This window comes from Coturnix japonica, chromosome 2 (assembly GCF_054131305.1).
Source record: "Coturnix japonica strain WE chromosome 2, WE-NBRP24, whole genome shotgun sequence".
Lineage (NCBI taxonomy): Eukaryota > Metazoa > Chordata > Aves > Galliformes > Phasianidae > Coturnix > Coturnix japonica.
This window is the reverse complement of record NC_140664.1, coordinates 61,716,104-61,727,154: the sequence shown is the minus strand read 5'-3', so window position 1 is coordinate 61,727,154 and position 11,051 is coordinate 61,716,104. Positions and strand designations below refer to the sequence as shown.

Genomic DNA, 11,051 nt, shown 5'->3' with positions numbered 1-11,051 from the left:
TTGCATCTCCTTTTACAAATTGTAGTAGCTGAGCACTAGCCAAGTAGTGCTCTGTTTACAGAGTTAAAAAGCCATATTCAGCTGTTACTGGATATTTTTCAGCTTCATCTACCATCTTCTCTAGTCTCTGGATTTAGGTCAGTTTAACAGAAAATAGTTTTCCTCTCGAAGTCTATATCAAGCAATAGATGCCACTATCTATCTCCTATTCTCTGTTGTTAAATTTAAACAGAAGTGTTGTGATTCAACTAATTCTTGTTTGTATTGTCTCTTTTTGAGAGCTAAGTTCATGAACTCACTGCAGCTCTCCTTCGATGTCATGTCTCAAGACTTACTGGTTCACAGTTGAAGGCAGATAATTAGTTTCATGATAGAAACAGAAGGACTTCCTGATTTCTTATTTTTGCCTGATATGTTTATCTAAAACTGTTCTTTGGTGGGTTGGTATGTTTTTTTTCTTTCTATTTACATTTATGAAGCTGAAATGGCTGTTTCTTTATTTTATTTTGCATGAAGAGCATCTCTGAGTATTAGTTGAATTTTGCAAGACTGACAGAACCAAGAGCTTCTGCCAGTTTTTGCATCTGTACACTGAAGAATTATCAGAGTTGGCCATAGCAAGAAGTCTTTTTGCTCGAAATTTATCAAAATTTGGTCTGGTATCTACCTTGGGAAAACTCTTCCTTAAGGATGTATGACCTAACACCTGTTCATAAAGCTTTGTTACAGATTGAAAACTCTTCCATTTCCTGAAATGCTGAAAGATTTCTCATGGGTTCCATAATCTTTGTCTGACTACTTATTCCAGTAAGTGGTTCATGAAGAGGAGAAAAAAAAAAAAAAAAAAAAAAGAATAAAAAGCAAGATCAATAGCTTCCAAACATGCAGTACCACAGGATTTGTTTTTCATACAAGAAGACAACTTGCAAAATTCAGCAGTGAAGACTGAACTTAGGTCCACCTGACATGAACCAAGTTATTGTTCTGAAAAGGAACTCAGGCACCTGCTGCTTCTTACCTAGCCCCTTCTGTGCTATGCTTACAACATGATGTTAAGCATACTGGACTTCTATTTATAAGTGTCTTAGCAATGAGATTCTAACATCTTAGAATATCTGAAGAAAAGAGGTTTCTTAGAAAACCCAGTTTAGCCTTTTTTTTTTTTTGGCTTTATATACCCCAAACTGAAGGAAGTCTAGGAATACAGTAAGATACATATTTTGTTTGAAGATTCTATCCTTAGAACCAAAATTCACATTAGTTCAGACTTCTCTCTTAAACTATTATTTGAGGTCATTATATGCTTTCTTTACCCTTAGCAATCACTAGTCTTTTGTGATGACTAATACTGTTCCATTACTACTTCTTTTCTTTCTACAGCATCTTCTTCATGCATACACTCAAATCCAAGATCAAAACAGAATTTCCTAAGAAATACTATGACAAATAAAGACTGTCTGGTAGGCATAAACATAAATGAGATACGAATCAAAAATCTCAATAAACACTGAATCACTATCAATCCAATATGCATGCAAAGCTCCCAAACAGAATTATTTTGCAGAGAGTAATGTCTTGCCAGTGGGGTACCCTGCACAGTATGATTAATTTTCACTGTCTAATGAGTTCCTCCTCCCCCCTCCCCCCCCGCTAGAAAAAGCCACTCCAAATTTATTTTACAGTATCAGTCTTAAATTTCATTCATTTGTTTAATCTAAAGTACAATTGTTGTGATTTTTATCTATGGCAGTATATTGGAAAACATGTTTCATACTCCTACACAAATTCTCATTACTTTGGCTTCAAAATTGGTAAAGTTCCTTACTTTCTGTTACAGAGGGGAAAATGTATACAGCAGGAAGACAGGGACATAGTTAAGGTCAAGCCAATGGTTCCAATCCAGCAAAAAAGGAATAGCATACCAACTACTCACAAAGATCCCTTTGTCACAGATGTAAAATGCTGATGAACATCCTCTCCCTCTTCTACCCACCATCCCCTTCCTCTCCCCACATTCCCTCCCCCCCCTCCCCCCCCCAGCCTCGTTTAAATAGAGGTTTGCACTGAGCTGTGGCACATGGATTGAAATTCTGCCTATGGAGTCAAGGAGATGCTGTACTAATGCCAGCAAAACCAGCTTCACCAACAACCTATACCACGCTCTTACATCCTGCTGTCCTAAAATGAGGCACGAGAGATACTGAAGATATGGACTCCTTGCAAATCTGCCAACAGCTAGCTAGCTGAAGGAGCAAACATAATATCCTCTTACCTCTGCCTGATCTTCTTTAAACAGTAACATTTAGGAGCCAGTAGCTAATCTGACAAAGATTCACCTCAAGCAATCTTTTCCATTCTTGACACTCATCCCAAATAATTCTTTACTTACTGTTCTTCTGTTTTTTTAATGCTAATGACTACAAAGAAGAATATCAAAATCAAGAGTTTAAACTAAAATAAGTCCACAAAACTCTCCTGAAGGGGACACGATGTAATTTCAGAAGCAATTCAAATTACAGATCATTTTAAATTATTTAGTTTTATTTAGTGAATGATAAGCATTGTTACATTATTCACTAACTTACTGTAAAGCACATCACAGTTTCTTAGCAGAGAGCTCTTTTGATCCTGCTGTTATTTGGAGAGTTATCAATATTTTTTGTGTGTTATTTTGGGGGGTTTTATTTAAAGGACTGAATGCTTAGGCAGAGTCCACTGAATATAGACAGTGCTTCTATCATCTACTAAACTTTTTTCTTCTATTTTTTTAGGTTCAGTACCTTGAATCTACTGGCTGCTTATCAGGTATGCACACAGAATCTACATTCACAGTAGACCATCCTTTGTCTTAGCCAGATTTAACATTAAGAGTTAGTATCTTTTCTAATTTCTTATTTACAGTAGCCAAAGTAAATTTGCCTCACGTTATGAAAGGCTCTGCTTTCACCAGAAACAAGTGCTGATGCTGATTTGCTGTGCAGCACCTATGTGGCATCTGCCATGAAATCTCATCAGTGAATGCTTTTAACTTTTACTGTGTTTTCCATGTGTTTTAGAAATGTGATGAGTGCAGAATAAACTGATGGGTTTTTGGTAGTTAACCCAAATAACACTTTCACCACAGCTGAGCCTCAGTGATATGTAATCCCCACAGACAGCCACTACTGTCACAGAAATATTCTGTGTTCATCATTAAAAAACATCTTCTGTAGCACAATACCTCTAAATACATTTCTATATCCTTCTCCTCAAACCCAGTTCCCAAGAAATTGTATTAACATGAAGGTTATGTTCCATGTGCTGTGTCCCTGCCCCAACATCTCTGCATATCATTCTTAATATTTACCAAATCTGCCTCCTTGTTCTATCCACCTTACACCATGCCAGGTTTTCTATCCTAATTTCAAACACTTTATGGGCCCCAGTCCTTACAGGACAAGTGAGTACCACTGACCCTCAAGCATTTTTCATCATCATTGCCCACATATCCTCATTGCATGGTGCTAGTGCACATGCTTCCCAGTTTCCGATTAGAGCTGGTTAAGTCATTGTTACAAATTGTATTATTTCAGGAATTCTCATCTGTTAGTACTAAAATAAATTACTCATGTTCTTTGCAAAACTAGGGGGTTTTTTTGCTTCTGATTAAATAATATACCTAAAATCTGTTGTTTTCAATATTTTCTGCCCATCAACCATTTCATGAATTATTCAGAAATGTTTGTTATTACACTCTAGCAGGTTATTTGGAGAAAGAGAGACAGATAAAGATATCCTTTTAGCATAGATTCCCTCAACATAGTCTTGGACTGGGAAAATGGGTGTTTGCTATTGTTGTGGAAAATACCTAAATGTTAAAAATAATAATAATAAAATAATAATAATAATCAAAAGATGAATTGACTGGGAGAAAAACAAATAATTAGATGCTCATGATTCTATCTACAGTGTGAATTCTTTTTTCCTTCCTTTCAGAGGAGGAGGTGCTGCAGTCCAATAACGAATTTGCTGTACACTGGATTCACCAAATCCAGACTGAATCTCCAGGAGAGGGAGGTGACAGATAGGACGGTAGGAAGGACTGAATGCTGATGTCAATTAAACTGAAACCATGAAATAAATGAGGGGTTTTAGCCGTTGTTCTTCATAGCCACTTCAGTTTGGTATGCCAGGGACTGCTTCCATTTTATTGCAATAGTAAATTTCAGAGCGCAGCTCAAGAGAGAATATTGGCATTTCAATCAGGGCAGCCTCACACACACATGCACAGCCCACTCAACTCTGCGTTGAAAGCTTTATGAAAGAAAGCCTGTAGGATATCCAAGAGATTACTTACAAGGTTCTAAGGGATGGAGTTTTACAAAATCCTGATAACACAGCCTGGTGCCCTTGTTGAAGTGAATTTGAAATATGCCCCTGAACGCCTCAGAGTCTGCAGACAGTGCTCACAGGTATCAGAGTATACATGCATACCTACATTTATTACAACACAAAGACATAGGCTCGTTTCAAACACAAAGATAAGGTGTCAATCTTTGAGACTTTAAAAAATCAATGGTGTTTTCAGGGGCTACTATTAATTTTCATTACCCCATCAGTCACTCAGCAAACAAAGTTTTTCTGTGTTGCTTGATCCTCTGAAAAGAGAAAGCAGCCATTGAGCAGGAATGAGAGCACGACAGACGAAATAGGGCTTTATATTCTCATGTAGCCACCATCTGCATCTTATGCCCTTAACACATTCTGAGATACTTTTTTAGAAGCTAATGTTGCACAAGGATAAAATGTACATTAGTATATTTTTCATCACATTAGTAAAACATTTAGAAACCACTTTGTTTCTCCCCAGGAAAAAATGGAACACATTTTCCATGTGCAAAAAGGATTCTCAGAGGGCCTTGGACATATTCCTTGGCCAAATTATTAAATCATAATAACTTTAATAAACTGGAAATATCTTTGCCAAATGTTATGATAAAGGTTGCTCTCCAGCAGAATATGGTAGAAAATATTTTCTCCCTCAGAAAGAGAGAAAATTCAATTAGTTATATTATTTAAAAAATAAAAATAAAAAGACACTAAAATGTAAAATTCTGATGTTCTGGGAACAGAACTGATGGTTAAATTTAATTTATAGCCTGTTTAGAAATAACAGACACAGACCCTGATGCTAATAGCCTACAGATGGACGTTATTCTCAAAGCTTACACCACATACCATAATTGCTACACACGTAGAATTATAACAGAGTTCCCATTTTTAGATGCGTTTTTCACCATAGATAAGCCCAAACAAAACAATTGCTGTGAAACTTGTTTCTCAGAATCATACGGTATCTACATGAAAGTTAGAGAAAAGACTGGAAGCTTGTTTAAGAAGATGTAAAGTATCTCTTTTCTTTGAATGGCTTTTTGCCATCTCTGTGCACAAACTGCCTCAAATCTTCTTTCCTTTCACTTCAGCTTCTACAACTTAGACCGCTGTCAAGCTGACATGGATTTGATTCTGGCCTTTGGGTGGTCCTGAATTAATTTCTATTTTGCTACATAATGATTGCATTACCCGTAAAGTTGTTTAGTCAGAATTAGTCAGCTGATGCATCAAGCCAGTGACAAAATGCCATGCATTATTTGCTGAAGGTGAAAGCACAAACCTCATTTACTTCACAAAACAAAAAGCTGTTCTTTTTTTCTCACTTTGAAGACATCGGAAGCTCTTTATTGCTATTTGAAAGATGATCTAAGCCTGCTTGCTTGCCAGCAACCACAGAGCACTCTACTCATTAGAGCTTTTAGATGAGTAAAGGTGGCAGTTTGGGATTTTGCATGCATCATATCATTACTCACATTAAAGTCTGTGCCTGATCTGGCAATGTGCCCACTGGTGTTTCAGTTTTCTTAAAGAGTTAGCAAGTCTTCCACTGTGAACATATGATGAGAAACTTCTCCTTCTCTGTGGTCCTGCACACTAAAAACTGCCTCAACTCTGACCACAAACCCACAGAAATCTGTAAGTGCCTGAATAGCAATGCACGTCTCTGAGTAACTTGGGTGACAAGCACTGGACCGTAGTAATTCAATGGGAAAAAGCAATGTCTAATTCTACATAAAGAAATGGCCAGTTTTTGCAGGGTAGATGAACTGCATTGGTTTTATGCCTAGAAAAAGACAGTGGCAAAGTAAAGGCAGGTATCTGCATGTAAGTATGTATAGTTTCATCCTGTAAAATAAATTTGGAGTGATTATGCTCTGTCTATTTCAGACTAGTGAGTAATATTCAAGACATGGCAAGTGCAATGGTCAGTCTTCTTTGAATTTCAAATTCTCCAGTCTTTTAGCTGCTTGGCCTCTGCAGTTGCTATTGAAGATGATAACTTCCATTAACTTCAACAAAAATTATGAAGGATGACCATACCTGTACTTACAGAGAAAGCAACTGGGAAAAGTGGTAAGATCACATTCAAGGGAAGGTAGGAGAATAAATCCCTGAGCACTATCACCTCTAGGTGGCTGAACATAACTCAAAGCCAGAGGTGTAAGCAAAGTGGCGCTTGTTCCTCCAGACAGGAAGGAGAGGACTAAGAATGGCAGGAGAAGAGGAGCAAAGAGAAGGGGAAAGTCACTGCTCAACTGCCTGGGCAGGGGCAAAGCAGAAATATCTAAAAACTCACCTGGTAACAGCAGTCATGAGTTAAAAATGGGTAAAAGGGGTATAAACATTTTGCTGTGCATGATAATACACTGTGCTGGGCAACTGCTTTGTCTTACATGAGAAGACCCTCCTCAGAATTCCCAAAGTCCTAGTCAGAAGTTGCAAAGGCCTAGCAACGCCAGCTTGCTTTCTCTTACAGCAGAGGATATAAGTTGCCCAGCAGCCTCTATGCTAGCACAGCCAAACAACCAATTATAAGCTGCAGATATGGCATACATGCTGTACTGGTATTGTTCACAATATGTATGCAATTCAAAAGCCACCATTTAAACACCCTTGTCAAACCCTCAACCTTTCAGAAGCTGTGCATCGTCACTGATACAATTGTTTTCTTCTGGTTTCAGATGCCAAAGAAATCAGCACACTCCTCAAGTTTTTTGCCTCCGAGCAGTTCCGTTCACTTCGAACAACTGGATCAGCAATGTACAGCTGCTATTCCTGCAGTTTTTCATCATTTGCCTGAGTTTATACAAGGGATAAAATAGAGGGCAATTCATCTCTTAGCCAAAGGAAAAGAGCTAGCATTTTTCTCCTATTGAAGCAGTGCAAGTGTGTTATAAGGTCTCTGGGATCTGAATACAGATACAGTTCACTGGAGAAATTCATAAATGGAATTCTGCAGTTTCCTTGGACCAATTATATTTACAGGAATTATTGGCATATTATGATCAATTATTACGCAAACACAAAATGCAGCTCTGTATAAAATAAATAATGTAATCAGTAATATAGAAAAAGCTAACTAAAAGAAATCTGAGTCACCAAGCTATGGAGTCCTGATTTATTGACAATAAGAAAAGCCAGATATTCCAGTGTCATTAGATACATGATACAACTACCCAGCTAAAATGTGGTTAATGTAAAATCTATTATATTTTCTTGTTCTTACTGACATAACATTTTGCTTTTCATGTAGAATTTCACATGAAAAAATGCTCCCTATCAATAGAATGAAGATCTTTCCCTGCTGAGAATTAGGAATATTCTTTCCTTGCGTCTCTGTTGTATAGTCTAACAAGCACAGGCTAGTCTTATATTATGCTCTTAGATATATGTAACTCGTTTTAATCTCAGTCATACCATCTTTTTTTTTTTTTTTGCAATGATGGAGTTGTTATTCAAGTTTCAGGATGAAAATAAGGAGTATATCTGGGGATAACAAACCTCACTCATCCAAGGAGCAAACCAAAGAAAATGACAGATGGAGTGGAACTCTGTCAGTGTTAATAAACTGTACCTGCTGCTCTGTTTAGTACACAGTAGTTTGGAGTAGTTTTTCAGTCTGCAAGCCTGGCTTCCCTGGGGATGCTCAAAACAAGCCTAGAGAAAGCAGGAGGAAAAAAAATACTCCTTTTGCTTAACCATTTCCACTTAGAATTCAGTAAAAGCTGGCAGACGGAATTTTTAAAAAGTTTCTCCTCTTGCCAGTTCCTGAAATAGTTATGAATTAGCCAAGTAGGAAAACTACTCTGTTGTACCATTATCTATCAAATTTCTGTGCTTTGTTAGTTCAGGGAAAGGAATAGGCAGAAAACTATCTTCTCCCTTAAAAACACTTGTGTGAGAAGCAAAGGTAAAATAGTCATCAAGATTTCTGTGGTTCTCTGAAGCGAATGTTTGACATTTACCTTTACTATATTCATTAATCTTTATCTCTCTTCCATATTTCTCCATTTTCTTCTGACAATAACTGAGACATTTTGACCTAAACTGTTGGGTACAATGTTAGTGTATGTTGCTGAAGAAGAGGCAAAAAATTTCACAAAAACAGGGCAGTGATTCCTGTGTATTACTTACCTTCATCACAAGAGGGTGATAGGGCTTTACCAGTAAATCACCATAATAACCAGAATAAAAGATGTTATAGGTATACACAGAAATATATGTTTATTACCATGCCCTGGCAACAGACATAAATCCCAGAAGTTTACTTTAAACCTCTTGTTTAATTTAAGGTCATTGTAGACTCCTATGTTTGAGCTGCAATATTTAAAACCTCATTAAGCTTATGACCTTGCAATTAACTCACTAGCTCACTGTTTTGTCACATTCCTTTTCTGTGGTGGGTGTGGAAGCAAAAGAATTAAGGACATCTCTGTATTATTACTGCACCAGACAGCTGGTAGCAGAGAACCGCATCACCCCTATCATGAAGGAAAAATGCACTGAAAAGTCAAGATTAGAACAGCAACGCTGTCTGCATGTGAGCATGAGTAGGTTGTCTCTGTTTATGTAGGTAGTCTTACCCATGTCCTGTTCTTCAAAATATTCAAGGAAAATAGCCTAGAATCTGACTAACCTCTAGATATCTGGAAAATACAAGCATCTGAGCATATACAGAATGCACATTGGGAGGGATTTACAGATTAAAATTTCTCAGATATATCATACAATACTTGATGAAAATACATATACTTTTTATTAAATATTAATAGTCATTATTCTCCTGACATTTCAATATTCTATTCCTCACCCATTATATTTTAATCTTGTTTACTGCAGAGAACAAGTGAATACTGATTTAACAATGTTCCTGAAATCCGTCTAAATGCCATCCAAAAGACGTAATTTTTTAAAAGGATTAAACTACTTCCAAAATTAGAGCCAATGAGACATTGCTGTGTTGGTTCAATACAATTAACAATGTGATGCCAGAGTAGAGAAGTAATAAAAGTGTGGGATAACTGACAGCGTAATCTCATTGCAAATAGTCTTCTTTCCTGGGCCCTTCAAAAGCCTTAACTCAATTCTGCCTGAGACAGCAGTATACTATAATAGAAATCACTCAACTGAAGATTTGATCATCCTGTCCTGCAGAGTAGCCCATACACAACACAAGTCCTGGCTACAGTAAACAACCACCCTTCAAAAAAGTCTGAAATCCCAAGAGGTCCTTGTGAATTATGAGGAAATCAACCGGTTCCTCCTTTGAGTTGGGTTAGAGGCACTGATGGCTGAAAGATGAGCGTGTGTGATACTGATCTGAATGGCAGCAATCCTTTATCAGAAGCATTATGCACAGTTATAACTGTAAAGGTTTTTACATTCATATACTTTACTTTTGGATATCTCTGCTGGCTGACTGCTTAATGGCAGAACTTAACACTAAGATCAAACTGATAAAAATCCTTCATAGTCTCATAGTCTCGTGCGGGTTGGAAGGGACCTAAGAGATCACCGAGTCCAACCCCCCGGGATTCGGGCTTCTGTGTAGCAGAGCGGCAGTTCTACCACTTGCGCCACAGGGGGGATTCGAACCCAACCCTAAGCTGTTGCAACGCGGCATTTCTACCACTGCGCCACCGGGAAACACAATTCCTAGTCATCTCCAAGAATGCCTTAACAATCCTAAGCTCTGCACAATTGTGTAATGGCCCCCTGAAAACTCCCCCCCACACCCTCCAGGTGAGCAGAGAGTAACTGCTGAGCCAAGCATTTATGGTTCTAAGGTACCTTTGTATGCCAGATATCTGACTGAAATTATCCAGATTTTAATATTAGAAATGGCAATGAATCACAAATCAATTCCTTGTTTATTTTTCACACTGTGGGGGGGGGATAACTCTTCTTATATACATATTCTGCAGAAATGCCAGAACAGTTCTGTAGCCTGTGAAATATTGTTCATGTGTTTTAATCCTCTGGTATGTGTCATTGCAAAACATCACCATAATACCCAGATGTTGCTTTATGTAGAACACACACAGGTTAGGAAAACGCCCCCACTCTGAGGCACTACACCTCACTCTCAAGCCCTGCTAGTAGTCATGTCAAGGCCGTCAGCATACAATTAACTTGTCTTCAGCAAGTACACTTCATAATCCAATAGTGCTGCTCTGTTTACACAATATGAGTCACTAAATTATCTGCTTCTAAAAGAAAGGGATGGGAATATGAGCCTTCATCATTATTCCTCATATGCACAAGGATTTGTCCTAAACAGACGTGTGTAGAATTATCAACCATGGTAAAATTAAGGCATTTAAACTGAGATAATCTGAATATGGGAAACTCACACTGACTCTGAGGTATGACTTATACACCTTTCCTAGAATATCAGGCAGCTGAGGGTAAAGAATAAGGTGATAAGCAAGAAGTAGGGCCGGTGCAGCAGCCCAGAGCAGGAGCACCCACATTCAGTCCTGCCATTACAACCACGCTCGCACTCCCTCCATGGGGCAAGGTCCTCCCTCCCCGGCCCGCCTCCTTGCGGAAGCTGTAAGTCTATGCCCTTACTCAAGATGGCTGCCGGCGTCCTGTGACTCAGACGGACTTGGAAGTCACGGTGCTGCTGATTAAGATGGCGGCTTTTTACGGGCCGCATCCGGGGCAGCGAAGTT

General features: G+C 38.2%; 1 protein-coding gene and 1 long non-coding RNA gene across 3 annotated transcripts in view; one reads left to right on the top strand and one right to left on the bottom strand.

Moving 5' to 3' along the window:
* Positions 1–2,066: 2,066 nt before the first annotated feature.
* Positions 2,067–11,022, bottom strand: LOC107309852 (uncharacterized). 2 transcript variants are annotated; one of them, XR_014942667.1, is made up of 3 exons: positions 8,509–8,573; positions 7,949–8,031; positions 2,067–7,170 (listed from the first exon to the last, which is right to left on the bottom strand). It is a non-coding gene; the product is annotated as an uncharacterized LOC107309852 (long non-coding RNA). The 2 variants fall into 2 exon arrangements; XR_014942666.1 differs by lacking the exon at positions 8,509–8,573 and adding an exon at positions 10,948–11,022 and having other exon boundaries at positions 6,916–7,170.
* The window catches only part of YAE1 (YAE1 maturation factor of ABCE1), a 31,293-nt gene continuing 30,271 nt past the window's right edge, over positions 10,030–11,051 (top strand). The window contains exon 1 of the mRNA XM_085537635.1: positions 10,030–10,116. The gene's annotated coding sequence lies outside the window, so the exon portion shown is untranslated. The remainder of the gene's footprint in view (positions 10,117–11,051) is intronic.